The following is a 13,510-nucleotide window of genomic DNA, read 5'->3' as shown; positions in this document are numbered from 1 at the left end:
GCATTCTGCTCCTGGCTTTCACTCGAGCAGAGGGACAGAATTCCCTCCCTTGACCTGTTGGACATCCCCCTTTAGACACAGGTACAGAGGGGTTTTGGGCTGCAAGCACACAGTGCCAGATCATATCCAATGTTTCCTTCTCAAGATTGCTCAGTCCTTTTCTGCAGGACTGCTCTCAATCCGTTCATCACCCCTGCTGTTTTGTTGTTTCCCCTCCAGATTCATTGGTGTGGAAGGAAAGCCCAGGGAATACAATAAAATCCACTTGTTTCTAGATGGACTTTAAAAACAGGGTCTTAGTTGTGATCTAGCACCTGTAGGCCAACACCTGCCAGAAAAAACAGAAATAAAGAATAATCCATATGTGGGAAATGGTTGGAAATTGCCTGGAACTATGTCAAAAGAGAATACTTGTGAAAGCAAATAGTTCTTGAAGGAAATGCCTAACAGGAAAACATCCTATCAGCTGCTGAGTAGTTGCAGGGGGCCAGTGCAGACAGCAGAGGGAAGGAGGCTTGTAAATGCAGGATGCTCAAAATCATCCCCAGGTAACCTTTGAAAAGTCACCCCTTCACATGGCAGAAACTCAAAAGCAGCTGTGACTTACCTTCACCTTTTGGGTAGAGATGGAAGTAGATCAAAGAGATCTTTTAGAATTTGCTGCTTGCCAGAAAGCAACCACATTAAAGCACTTTCATGTGGACAAACCACAATCTGAAGGTTCAGTTGGAGTTCCACTCTAAATATTTGTGTTTTCTAAGTCCTGTTCTTGGAATGCTGCAACTCTACTCAGAAGAAGCATGCAAGAGGGGAACTGGAATAACAGAAGGGAGAAGCTGAGCCCTCACCAGCAATACATGCACACTGTTCCCTCCTGACCAGTACCTGAAGACTGTACCATAAGTTCCTGCATTGGACAGAGCCTTCCAGGTTCTGATCAGCTGCTTTATAGGGTTAGCTGTGGCAGCCAGCCCTATCCTGAGTGCCTTTGGTGATACTGGACAATCTATCAAACACAGGTGTTGGGTGCTTGATTGCAATAAGGATGTAAAGAGACAAATATTACCATGCCTTGTGCAAGAGGCTATGAAGTAGACTCTGGGTCTGGCAGAGGCCAACAAAGGTGAAGAAGGGACTAGAGCATATCTCTTACATGGAAAGGTTGAGGGAGAAGTTCAGCCTCAAGGAGAGACTTCTAAGAAGGGGCCTCATCCCTGCCTGTCAGTGTCCGCAGGGAGGGCTCGGAAGATGGATTAGGCTCTGCTCAAGGGCCCAGCAGTGGCACCAGAGGAATGGGTAGGAACTGATGCCCAAGAAGTTCCACCTAAATGTGAGGAAGAACTCCTTCCCTGTGCAGTGACTGGGCACTGAACAGATTGCCCAGAGAGGCTGCAAAGTCTGCCTCACAGGAGATATTCCAGACCCATCTGGATGCAATCCTGTGCCACCTACTCTGGAATGGCCTTGTTGGAGTTGGGAGGTGGGATCAGATGACCCACAGTGGTCCCTTCCAACCTGACCCCTCTTGTGATTCTATAATGCTTTAAACTATGGAATTTTAATGTACTTTGAATGGCAAAATTGGAGTGAATGTGAAATGGCACTTTGTGGATAAAACAAGACCTCAGCCACAAGCTTAACTTTGTCTTAGTTTTCTGTTCTTCATCTCTACTTTTAGGTGACTGGAAGGTTTGTGTAATAAAACAAGCAGGAAAAGAGGAGGCTTTTGTTGCTGAAGGTTAAGCAGGCTTTTGACTCATGAGAGAGGAAGATTCAGTTGGCCATTTTTGAATTATGAAAGTGAATTATTAGAAGGGCTTGGGAGGGGGATATATCTGGCTCCAAGTGTTGCAAAATTTTGTGTTTTCTGCCTTGCTCTGCTTTACCCTCTTTCATTTCACACAGATTTCAGGGAATTGTTTTGGAGCTGCTGATTTCTGTGTCAGCCTTTCCAAGGGACTGAAACCTGACATTTTAATAAAATGCTTGTTTGTACCAAGTGCTGTTTGAAGTCAATGTATGTCAAAAAGTGGAGATTTCTGTATATGTAAGAAGAGTCTATAATATCATGTCATGGTGTAGTAACTATCTCAATTACTGCTCAGGCGAATCTGCCTTCTAGTTCTCTGTGTAGAGCCACAGCCACAGGGAGCTGCGTCTGACTCTCTCGGGCCATTCACTGTGCAGCCTTCCCGTCCTCCTGGGGCTTCCTTTGGAAGCTGCTTCTGCTTTGTCCTCACTCAGCCTTGGGGAGAGGTGGTCATTCCCCCACGGGGCAGTGCCTGGAACTCCCCTGCACACCTGTACACACCCTCCAGGGAGAGCCTTGGAGCTGGCACTCCTCGTGCCTCTTTCCCCATTTACTGAGGAGGGAGTGAGACTTTCCATGTGCTGGCAGAGCTCAAACATAGCACTCATTATTTCATCTGTGGAGATGACCAAAGCAGAAGGAGGATCACAGGAAGGAGGAGAACAGATGCCTTACAACACCTGGGTCATTTCATTGTGTGCACACCTACAAGATGCGCAATACAACATTAATTTCACAGTTACCCAGGCAGGGATGTCTGAATTTCTGACATTATCTGATTAAGAATACTCAAGGCATCTGAACTTCCCTTTTTCTGGAGTTTCACATTTCTAATCAAACCGGTGATTTCTAATTCATCTGCAAAAGGAGTTAATAGTAAAAAAATAAATCTGTTAATCTTACTTAGGCTGTTGATTTTTGAAATATTAGATCCTATTATTTTTTTCTGTGAATTGGACAGTGTTTTGCTAAAGGGTTTTAGGAGAAAAAAATCCAGAGAACTGAAATAGAACTGACTTCTATTTCTGACTTTGACTGTAACAGTGAGGAGAATTTTATTTTATTATTGCGAACCCTCTCTGCTAAAGAATGATTCTCTTTATAGTTTGTATTGCAACCATGCAAGCCTTAATTTCAGGTTCTCAGCAGGCCAATAAACTTCCTTAGGAGCACTGCTGTCATTTGTCTGATCCAAGAGTATTTTGGCTCAGATCGTGACAAAAGAATTATTGAAACAGTCTCTGTACAAACAAAAGGGACAGGAGCAAAACTTCTCATCTGCTTTTTAGTCTGTTGAGAGCTGTCATGAGGTAGCAGAGAGGAAGTTGCAACAACCACCTACTGCAGCTCAGGCATCTGAAGGAGACCCATATAGAAATAGCAAATGATGTTGACCTCTTTCTACCCTGCATATTTTAACTTCTGTTCTCTCCCAAGACTTTATATTATTAAATTTCAACAAAGTAGGGCTACTATCACTGATTAAATTCAACCATGAGCTAAGTGCTGGCATACACCAAAAACACTTTTATGGACCTACACCAGACTTGCAATAACACAACAGCAGAATCTTTCCACCCAGCTGGTGTTTACTAAAATGCCACCTCAAATTTTTAAAGGCAGAATGAGATTGAATCTCTTTACCAACTTGCAACCTAAACTACACTGAAATGTATGAAGTGAGTTTAAAAAAGAAAATTATTTTAAAAAGCCCATTTCAAAGAATGAAAAAAAAATCCCTCCCATGGCATTGGATTGCACTCCACCCAAGAGGAACACATGTGCCTTCTGAAAAGAGGATGTGCATAGAAAATAGGCTTGCATTGGCATCCCAAGACATGCCAGATGCTTTTATGAGCAAAATTTTCACAAGTAATAGTTACTTGGACATGTCCCAGGATTAACTTGCCCAGTTTGAGGTACAGCAGGGCAGCCTGAATTTTGAACTTCCCTCTTTCAAAGCCAGGAATTACCAACCAAAACTGAGTTCCTCAGACTTCTTTAGTTTTACCTCTAACTTGTGAGTGGCAGCTTAGTGAATGCTCTTCCTTTGGTCTCCTTTTCAAATTGATTGTCTGTAGTCGAGATGTCAAAATTAACTTGTTTTTCTGGCTCTAGCTTTTGTCCTTCCAGACCTTTCTAACATGTAATTTGCATCTCACTATCTCACTGTGTGGTGTGTCATATTTGCCTCTGGATTCATGGACAAGAAAATGTGACTAAGCAATGGATGGAATTCTTTAATAAAGAGCACAGATTAGGCATCTTGCAGCCTGTTACAGTTTGGAATCTGTATGTGAGAGAGGCTTCATTAAATCAATACATTATGCATAATTTAAATGTGAAAATAAATCCATGAGAGCAATGATCCAGATGAAACTGACATGATTTGTCCTTTTACTTCCAGTTCCTATCTCAGAGATTTAACAATTGATGCTATCTTTCAGAATATCTTTTCAATCTGCTCTGTTAAAACATGACTTTAAATTTAGTTTTGTCTAGTTTTTCAGCTTGATATTACCTCGATTTCCATGTCTCCTGTTACTTTTGTTCTCCTTGGGTGGCTTACATCCCTGGAAGTTGTCCCTGTAGGATCAGTCTTTCCTTGTGCAGACTTCCAGAATACATTTTCAGTGTCACTGGGGTGGTGCCTGAAGGTGTTTAGAGGAGCAGCACATGGTGGCTGGAGCCTCCTGGTCACCCAGGTCATACAAGTGCTGCCAACCAGAGAAAAGAACAGGGATTTCTGTCTTCCTCAGGTTGCAGAGAAATGAAAACACAACAGAAAAAACCAATTCATTGGCAAAGCTCTGATCTTGGCTTCAGACACCCTCCAGGGGTGGGTGGGCTCTTTGTGTGTCCTGCACACTGCTCAGGTTAGCACTTTAAGGATAGAGCTTGAAATTTGTGGTGGGACTGCCTGGATTATTTAATTTTTAAAAGTAAAATTTGAGATATATCAGGGATCTGAATGAATGCTCTATCATCTATTACATAATTAATGCAGCCTTAAAACACTATCACAAAGGTGTGTTGTGAAATGTGCAAAATTTCCTACACATTCATTTCCAAAATTAATTTAAATAATTTTAAATTAAATTACAAACTAATTCTGTACAAATTAAATGGACAGAATATTTTAGAGCTTTACCTGTAGTTGTAAACCTCTGTTGTTCACCTCTTTGCTTTACATGACCTTGCTTCCTTAGGACAGAATTGCAAATGTAAAATGGCAGTTGGATTTATCTAGGAAATGCAGATATAAATCTTCAGAGCTCAGAGGCACAGATATTTAAAATATATAACTTACTTTAAATGACCAACAAAGTAATAGCGTTATTAGGGTGAAAAGGAGTCTTCTGTGGGATTCATATTGCATTCCATTTTGGCATAAATGCCTGGATGAAAAACAAGTGAGCAGATTTAAATTCACAAAATCTTACTTGGAGATAAAGATTGTGTTTATTTTGCATTTTTCACTTAGTGTGAATACAATAAGTTAATGTGATGGCTGGAGACTTAAATGCACAGCAGCTCTGCCAACCCTGACTGCTCTCATCATGATGAGGTGACCGGCAGTGATAGTTTTCCTTTTTCTACAGACCAAGGCTGTCAGTGTTTCTGTGTTTGTATTAATGAGAAGGTTAGAGTGTAATTTTGTGGCTTAACGGAGGGCAAAGCAGTGTCTGAATTCAAATGATTTCATTTTTTTCTTTGATTACATATTTTCTCTCATGAGTCTGAAAGTAAAGGAAGCACATTTTGGAAATGCTCAGAATTCTCTGTTTCCTCAGTAGTAGCCAAGTGACCCCTCAAACCAGTTCCCCTTGAGCTAACTAACCACAAATGTGAGGTCTTTTCACTTCTTTTATACACAGAAACCTCCCTTCAATAAATCAAACAAACCCAAACCAGCTTTCTGAATCCTCTGGAAATATGACTTATTCAAGAAAGTATCATTTTGAATGTGCAGATTTTCTGCTTATCATACTTCTTAAGCCAGATCAATGGTGGTCTTTATAATGGTTTAACACAGCTGATTGAAATAAAGTCACTTGAAGTTTGGCCACAATTTTCAATGATGTTTGAAATATGAGAATATCTGTCTGGGGGAAGAACAGAATGAATTTTCACAGTTCCATTATGGCTTTATGTTCAGCAAACAGGCCCTCTCCTTCTACCTTCTCTGACCTTAAGCATTAAAGTAAAACCCTGGCTTTGGAAATGCAGATCAAATGTAACTGTTTCTGCTATTTTGCTTAATGTTTTTTTGCAGGAGCTGAAAATATTCAGTTGCAATTTGATTTATAGCATGCTTTGTAATTGAGGGACTGAAAAAACCCCATCACATGAATTTCTACCATCAACACAAAATATGTAGAATAGCATTGCAAGGACTCTTTGTCAATATTCATGACATATATATATTTATAATTTACATATAATTTTATTAAACTTATACTTTGGAATAAAATTTACCTAGCAGTGTTTTAGTTCAATTACAGAAATTGTTTTTCAGCAGGTTAATTTTTCTGTAGGATTAGACAAGAAAAGTAATCACTTCAGAAAATCCACACCCACGTGCAGTATTCTCATGGCTGTTTTCATCATGAGGAGGTCTGGAATGGCTGCATCTTTATTGAATGAGACAATGAGAAACCTAATCTTGCAGGACAAGGAATTCAGCTGAACCATTAAATTACAAAATGACCCTCTGAAAATCAGAGCAAGGTCATTTAGACCAAATAATGTGCAAATACTATGGTCCAGTGTGTTCTTTTCAAGGCTGTATTATTTATAGATTGAATTAACATCAGCGCCTCCAAAATCCAGAGGTCTTCTTGGGAATGTTACAGTAAGGCAAAGAACTCATGGGCAAGGAAGAACAGACGGACGTGGCCTGAACAGCTAGAAAATAATGGGCAGTGTCATCCTTCTGGGGCAATTCTTGAAAGCATCCAATCAATAGGAACAAAGAGTGGGCTTTGGGGAGTCTTTGCAGAGAAAAGTTCAAGTTTTGTAGAGTGGCAAAGCAGGTAATTTTTTGGTAAAAACTTTCCATCTGATCTTCCACTTTCCTTCACCTAATTTCCAAATTCAATACAAAATTTGTCTCTTGTGCCTCTGTGATGCTTACAAACACAAGTGCATCCTTCTTCCAGTGGATAGAAAGAGGATCACTCACTGAAATATTCTCTGAGCTTCATGAGCAAATGCCCCTTGTCCATCTCCATTGCACCTCCTTCCATTTCAGAGGTTCATTGGTCACTCACAGTAAGCTGGTCCAGTGAGTGACAGAGAACTCTGGGGACAAATACCCTGTTGCTCTCTGCAGAGCTTGACGGGATTGTTGCAGAGATCCTGAGGCCAAATGGATGAAGAGAGAAGACAGATGGGAATCGCTGTGATGACAAGGAGCTGGCGCTTGCTTCAAGGCTTTAAGGAGAGGATGATAGCAGAGTTTTCTCTTTGGATGCTGGCATTGAGCCAGGGGAATATTCAGTCAAGTCCAAATTCCAAGAGGAATGGATCAAAATGGACATAGAAAAAAGCTGTCTTTTAAAAAGTTTAGAATATATGTCAAAAACTGTTATCACAAAGATGCTCATGTTACTGTTTCTCACTTATGCCAATTTTTACCAAATCTTCTTTCACAGGCTCAGGTGATTTGTGGCTAAGAGCCCAGGTGCCCTGGAACACATTTAATGCTCCATTTAATACAGCACAAATCATATACCCAGCATACAGCTGAATTAATTTTGTTTGCTAGTTTCTGCCAAAAGCCCCTCTGGGGTAAAAGAATTGCTTGGTTTTCTTTAAATGTTTCAAGGATGGAAGCCATTTATCTAACTGGTTTGCAAGCTGCCCATAGTTTGACAGAGGATGAGACCCTGGCACTGGATCTCAGTGAGCTTGCAGTTGGAACGGGGCTTTAGTCAGTGCTGCAAAGTTTGTCCAAAGGCTTCCATTATAATTCTTTATCAGTCATTTCTTAAACTTCTACAACACAGAGATTTTGGCTTTTATGTTTTCCTTTTTGTTTAGCATTTCTTACCTTTGGGAGCTCTTTCTCACAAAAGGAGAAGTTCTCTTCCAGCTATCGTGGGTCTTGCAGAAAACACTTTCATTTGGGATGCCAAGAAATTGGAAAGCATTTTATTGCCTAAAATTCTGTGCTCTTGTAGATTTTGTTCTGGTACATTCAACTAAGGCCCTGAGTCCTAGTAAGGTGTTGCACTTACAGAACTGTGTGTCGCTAACTGGCAATCCCAAACCAGAGTCAATAGGAATGGGCACTGGCAACAGAAGGCTTCTCTGGTACAGTTAACCCCCCAGTTCCAGAATGGAATGCAAAAAAATAAAGAAAAAGAATTGTTTTGCTGTGTCAGACCAAATATTTACTAAACCCTGTCATTCATTAGCCAGCCTCTAAAAGAGAGAAAAAACAGAGAGTGACAAAGTGAAGAGAAAAATAAGCAGAAAAGGCTGCTATCTTGTTGACCATCCAATGGTTCGCAGTCACTTATCTCTTCAGTCAGGTAGGATGTTTTGTTGGCTTTTTTTTAAAGAAAAAAAAGCATAGCTTTTTTTTTAAATGTGTGAAACCTACATGTATATAAAAAGCATTCTAGAATTGATCTTTGCTGAGGAGAGAAACCTGAAAATGGGTGAAAATAACTTTAAGAAATGTCGTTCAAGCCATGAAGCTGGCATGTACTGCTGGTAACTGATTTTTAACATGGACTGCCTTTTGAAGCCAAAAGACAATTTCAGCAAGAACTGAAGCTCATGAGATTTTCAAAAAACAAATAACAAAGAAACTGTAGCCTGACTGTCACTTGAGGTCATCGGAGGCTGACAGATGGGGAAGCTGGGAGGCTGGGGGTCCTGACCCCCGGAACACTGCTCCAAGGCACTGTGCACTTCAAGGACCAACACCTCCAAGGTACATCCAGGCTGTGAAGGAATTCCTCAGAATTAGAATGAGGTATCCTGGAGTCTGACTCCAGAGACATCCGGGTCAAAAGTCACATATGAAATTGTAGCTCCCACTGGTTTCAAGATAAAATAAAAGCCTTCTTTCCTATATATGGACTTCCCTTTAAGCACAAGCTGCTTTAAGTGTAAGCTGTTCACCATGACTTCTTCTCTAAATTGTGTTGTGGTATCCTGCGCCTGTCAGGTGCAACAAAAATAAGCAACCAGTATCTGCAAAGTTTAACATAAAAATCAATGTATACAGGACCTGAAGACACACATGTGCATGACAAGGGAAAGAAGGGTGGGAGGAAATGTGCACAAAGACTGAGAGGAGGAGAGAGAAGAAAGATTAAAAAACTGCTCATCCTTGTCCATTATTCCACCTGAGTGAACAACTTGCTGTGCAATAATTACAGTGTAATATAACAAAATTATCAGCCACAGCATTAGGGATTAAAAGGTGACTTTATTTTTACAACTGCACCACTGCTGTGGGGATGGGGCACATTGTCACTCATTACTAATACTGTAGATAATATATTATTTCAAGTGGATTCTGTCCAGTTGTGTGTAGTGTGCACTGTTCTATGTGAGATAAGTCGGATTGCCATTGCAACTTTAAATAACTTCTAGTGTCAAAAATAATGGTAAACTTCTGGTCACCATTTTTATTAATCTTAAATTTCACCTTGTCTGTCAGATATTGACCTTCTGGCCCTGGAGATCATTGATAAACACCTTTTGTACTGATTGGAGCAGAACAACTGATTCAACCATTGTAAGAGTGTTTGCCCTTGACCTCACATTCAGAGCAGTCTTTACAGACCAAAGGCACTGCTGCCTAGCAACTACTAGGTTCTGGTTTAGGTGCTTAAAGACTTCAATAATCTATTTCAAACTAGCTCATAAAACTGCAAAAACTTTATTGAAATCCTATTTCTCCACAGTTCTTTTTGCTTCTTAATTCAGATGTTTCTTTCACAAGCCAAATAGTCTATGAAGCGAGATTTTCAAATGTGCTCGCATTTAAGGATGTCAGACTCTCTCAGCTACCAAGGGACTCCAACATTTTTAGATTTATTCAGACCCCTGTCTTTCTGGGACTGACTGAATGGAGACCTCACAAATGCCTTGTGGAAGTCAAACCTGGAAAGGTGAAGCTGCTTCCCAAATGCATTGTGGACGCATTGGCCTTGGATGGGAAATGGCAAATGAAGATAGGGATGAAGTTTCATCATTTAATCTGAAATGATGACAAGGTTCTCTTAGGGCTGCAGGGGTCAAGTCAGTCCCATCATGTCCTCTTGCTGGGCTGGGGAGAATCCAGAGGCCTGGGGGCCTTCCTCTTTTGGGCACACCGGGTCACTCCAGGCAAGCAGCTTCTGCCCTGGCTGGGAGCAGAGGGGCTGCAGATGCTGCCCTGGACAGATGGACCTGCCACTGCTGGCGGCTCTGGCTGCTCCGGCTCCTTCTGGGGCTGATCCCCCTCTGCAGGGCTGGACACAGGCGTGGGGTGGCTGGGAATCCCGAGGTGAGTGACCTCTGAGGTACCAGCTTCTTCTTCCACACTGGTGGGAGTGCTGTCCTGGGAGCTGCTGGAGCTGAACTTGCTGGACTTGGATCTGCTGGAGCTGCTGCTCTCTGCTTGGCTGTTGTCCTCTTCCCCAGCAGTGTAGGAATGCAGGAGCCTCTGGGCCTCCTCGCTGCACTGGGCTACAACAGCCTCAATGAGGCCATGGACCAGCGGAGCTGTGCACCCCTCAAGGAAGACCTGCAGCCTCTGGGCCAAGGCCTCGGCATCCAGGCCGCAGATGCAGAGGTAGCGCAGGATGCAGCTCTCTGTGGCCTCTACCAGCCACCACCGGCCCCGGTATATTCGCTCCAGCCTCTCACACAGCCAGGGCCGCACGGGCTCCAGGAGAAACTGGTTTTCTTGGAATAATCCTGCCCACACCTCGGGCAGGAGGCCGCCCACAGGGTCTGGCTCTGTAGCACCCTGCTCAGCTGGGGACAGTGTTTCCTGTGGGGAAGACGGAGGGGACACCTCAGGGCCATGGAGGCTGTTCTCATCCAGGTGGTCAGGAGTCCTCCCTGCTGGGCTGTGGTCTTCTGGTGACTCTGCAGGGGAGGTGATGACCAACTGTACATAGTCCCATTCATCCTGCTCAGAAAATCTGACGGTCTCTATCGGGGTCCTGCAGAGGGGACACGAGGGATTTCTGTGTGTCCACCGCAGGATGCAGCCCAGGCAGAAGCGGTGGCAACAGGGCAGAGCAGAAGCCACATCTTTCCAAGAGTCCTGGCAGATGGGGCAGTTGCCATCTCTCTCAGTGGCCATTTTCGTCTCAAGCCAGACTGGCCCAGTGTCTGCTGACATCCAGCTACTATAAGCAGTGACACGTGACAGTAAATCCCCTGGAGATGTCACAATCTGACACTCAGTGATGTCACCGTCCATGAGTCAGTGAAATCACAATGAGATGTCCACCTCTCTCTGCAGACACATAGCATCAGAAGAAAGTGAAAACAGCAATTCCTTTTTTCAATTTCTACATTTGCATGTTGCTCTACTTCAGCTACCAGCATCACATGTGCTTGGCCCTGTGTCTCATCCCCTCTCCTGACACCTTGTCAAGATTTCCTGGGAGGTGGTGGGGTCACTCCGCAAGGGTAGATCTGTCTTTTCTTGTGCTCCCAAATCCATTCACCTGAATTGTGCAGGCAGCTGTAAATCAGTGCAGCCAGGCTCCCAGGAGGGTTCTCTCTTCCTCCCTGGTTTTCTGAGTTTTCCCACAGCTCATGGGAAGTGACCAAGTGAGTGAGAACTGGAAGCCTGGCTTGAGGGGAAGGGAGCGTTTTAAGCAACAGGAGAGTTTTTCTACCTCTCCATTACCACCTTTGACATATCTTCTCAGAAGAAAGGTCTGGGCACATCACAGCAGTCTGAATAACCTCACCCTGCTCAGCCCTAAATACCAAATTTCTACCAGTGATCGCCAACCTGAAGTTAGTATGAGCTGAAAATTCTAAATCAGAGCTCCTGCTGCTTTGGAGAATGAGGCCGTTAGGTTCTGCAGCAGTGGTGTGGTCAGTCTCAACATTGCATCTACTCCTTCTTTGCACTGACCCCACTCAGTGCCAAGGGCAGCACTGAAAGTGTCACCCGGCCCATCCTGGATCGTTCTCATTCCTAAGGGCAGGAATTTTAAGGATCCCAAGAGGTTTCTGGCTCTTCAGGGGAGAAAAAATTTAAAAATACACAACCATTTGTCTCCTTGTCAGGGAATTGTCTGAGCATCCTTGGAGATGAGAATCTTGACTGCCAGGCCCTGGGTTGTCCTGTCCAGCCACTTGTTGTTTACAAGCAGGATGGGATTCATTTGTCTGGGGAAATTTGCATTTCCAGTAAGATATTTTTTAGCGAGTCCTGTAACCCTTGGTTCTTCCACTTGTGTCTGTCAGACTTATGTCTACATCAGGTGAGGCTACTCCTTTTCATCTTTCCTTCCCTACGTGATTCTTCACAAATTTGAAAATTCAGTTTGTAGAGAATTTTGAACGATGGAATAAGGTAGGAATAGAATCAGATTGCCAAAGATCTCTAAGGCTATCAAGTCCAAGCACTAACCCAACAGTGCCAAGCCCACCACCCAAACACATTCCCAAGTGCCACACTTACACATCCTTAAGTCCTTTCAAGGATGGTGACTCTATCAGTGCCCTGGGCAGCCTGTGACAGGATGTGAAGAAATTTTCCTGCTTTTTTGCCCTGGTGTTGGGAGGACATAATAGCACGTAGTGTCAAGGAAGGAAGTTTCTCAATGAGGACAGGAATTAAAATACCACTTGCATTTCAGAATATAATCACAATCCTTCAAAATCACTGGAAAAGGACATTTTTAGAGAAAGTATTTGACATGTGTGAGTCAAAATACTGCTGTGGATCTCCTATTACAGAATGTTGTTTACAAGACACTGCAGCAGAGCCTATGACAAGATGTCTGAAGCATAATGCTAAAATGAAGTTTTTCCATGCCAGAATTTGTTTCTGGAAAACACCTTATTGCAGATTATGATACTCACATGTAAGAGCAATAGAAATCCCAAATCTGTCCATGGTTGAACCATAAAACCTCAAGACCTGAAGGTTAAGCCCATGGGCAGCCAAGAGCCCTACACTCACTGCAGTCAGCAGGAGAGGGAAACAGCTATGAGTGAAACAGTTGGGAGTTCTAAACAGTTTCTGGCAAAATTTTAACAAAAAATTTCACTACGAGTAGTGGTACTTCAGGGGTACTTGGGAATAAACCTGCCATTTATTCTCCTTTTGGGATCTTTGGATTATATACTTAACTGTGCTTGTTTGGGGAAGAGAAGGATTTTCCTAAAGTGCATATGAGTGCAGAAGGATGTGAGTTTTCTCTCTTAATCCCATTATATGTGCTCATACTCACTGATCTAAAATAAAATGAAAATTGCATCCTTTGTTGCCACGTGTCACTTAGGTTTCAATGGTTTGTGGTGTTTATGGTAAGCATGCTTCTGCTTTTGTGGAAGCTCAGGAGAAATTACATGCTTTTTAGAGTGCCTGAGATTGTTACCAGCCTTGGAGCTGGCACTGAATATTTCACTGTAAATGATTACTGGTACCGTTTGCAACTCATATTGTACCTGCTGGCAGCAGGCAAGCCTAAGAAAATGAGGTGGGAACAGATGCAG

Source organism: Melozone crissalis, unplaced genomic scaffold, assembly GCF_028551555.1.
Source record: "Melozone crissalis strain CALT ecotype California unplaced genomic scaffold, PUWL_Pcris_2 ptg000005l_1, whole genome shotgun sequence".
NCBI lineage: Eukaryota > Metazoa > Chordata > Aves > Passeriformes > Passerellidae > Melozone > Melozone crissalis.
Note: the sequence above shows the minus strand (reverse complement) of the source record.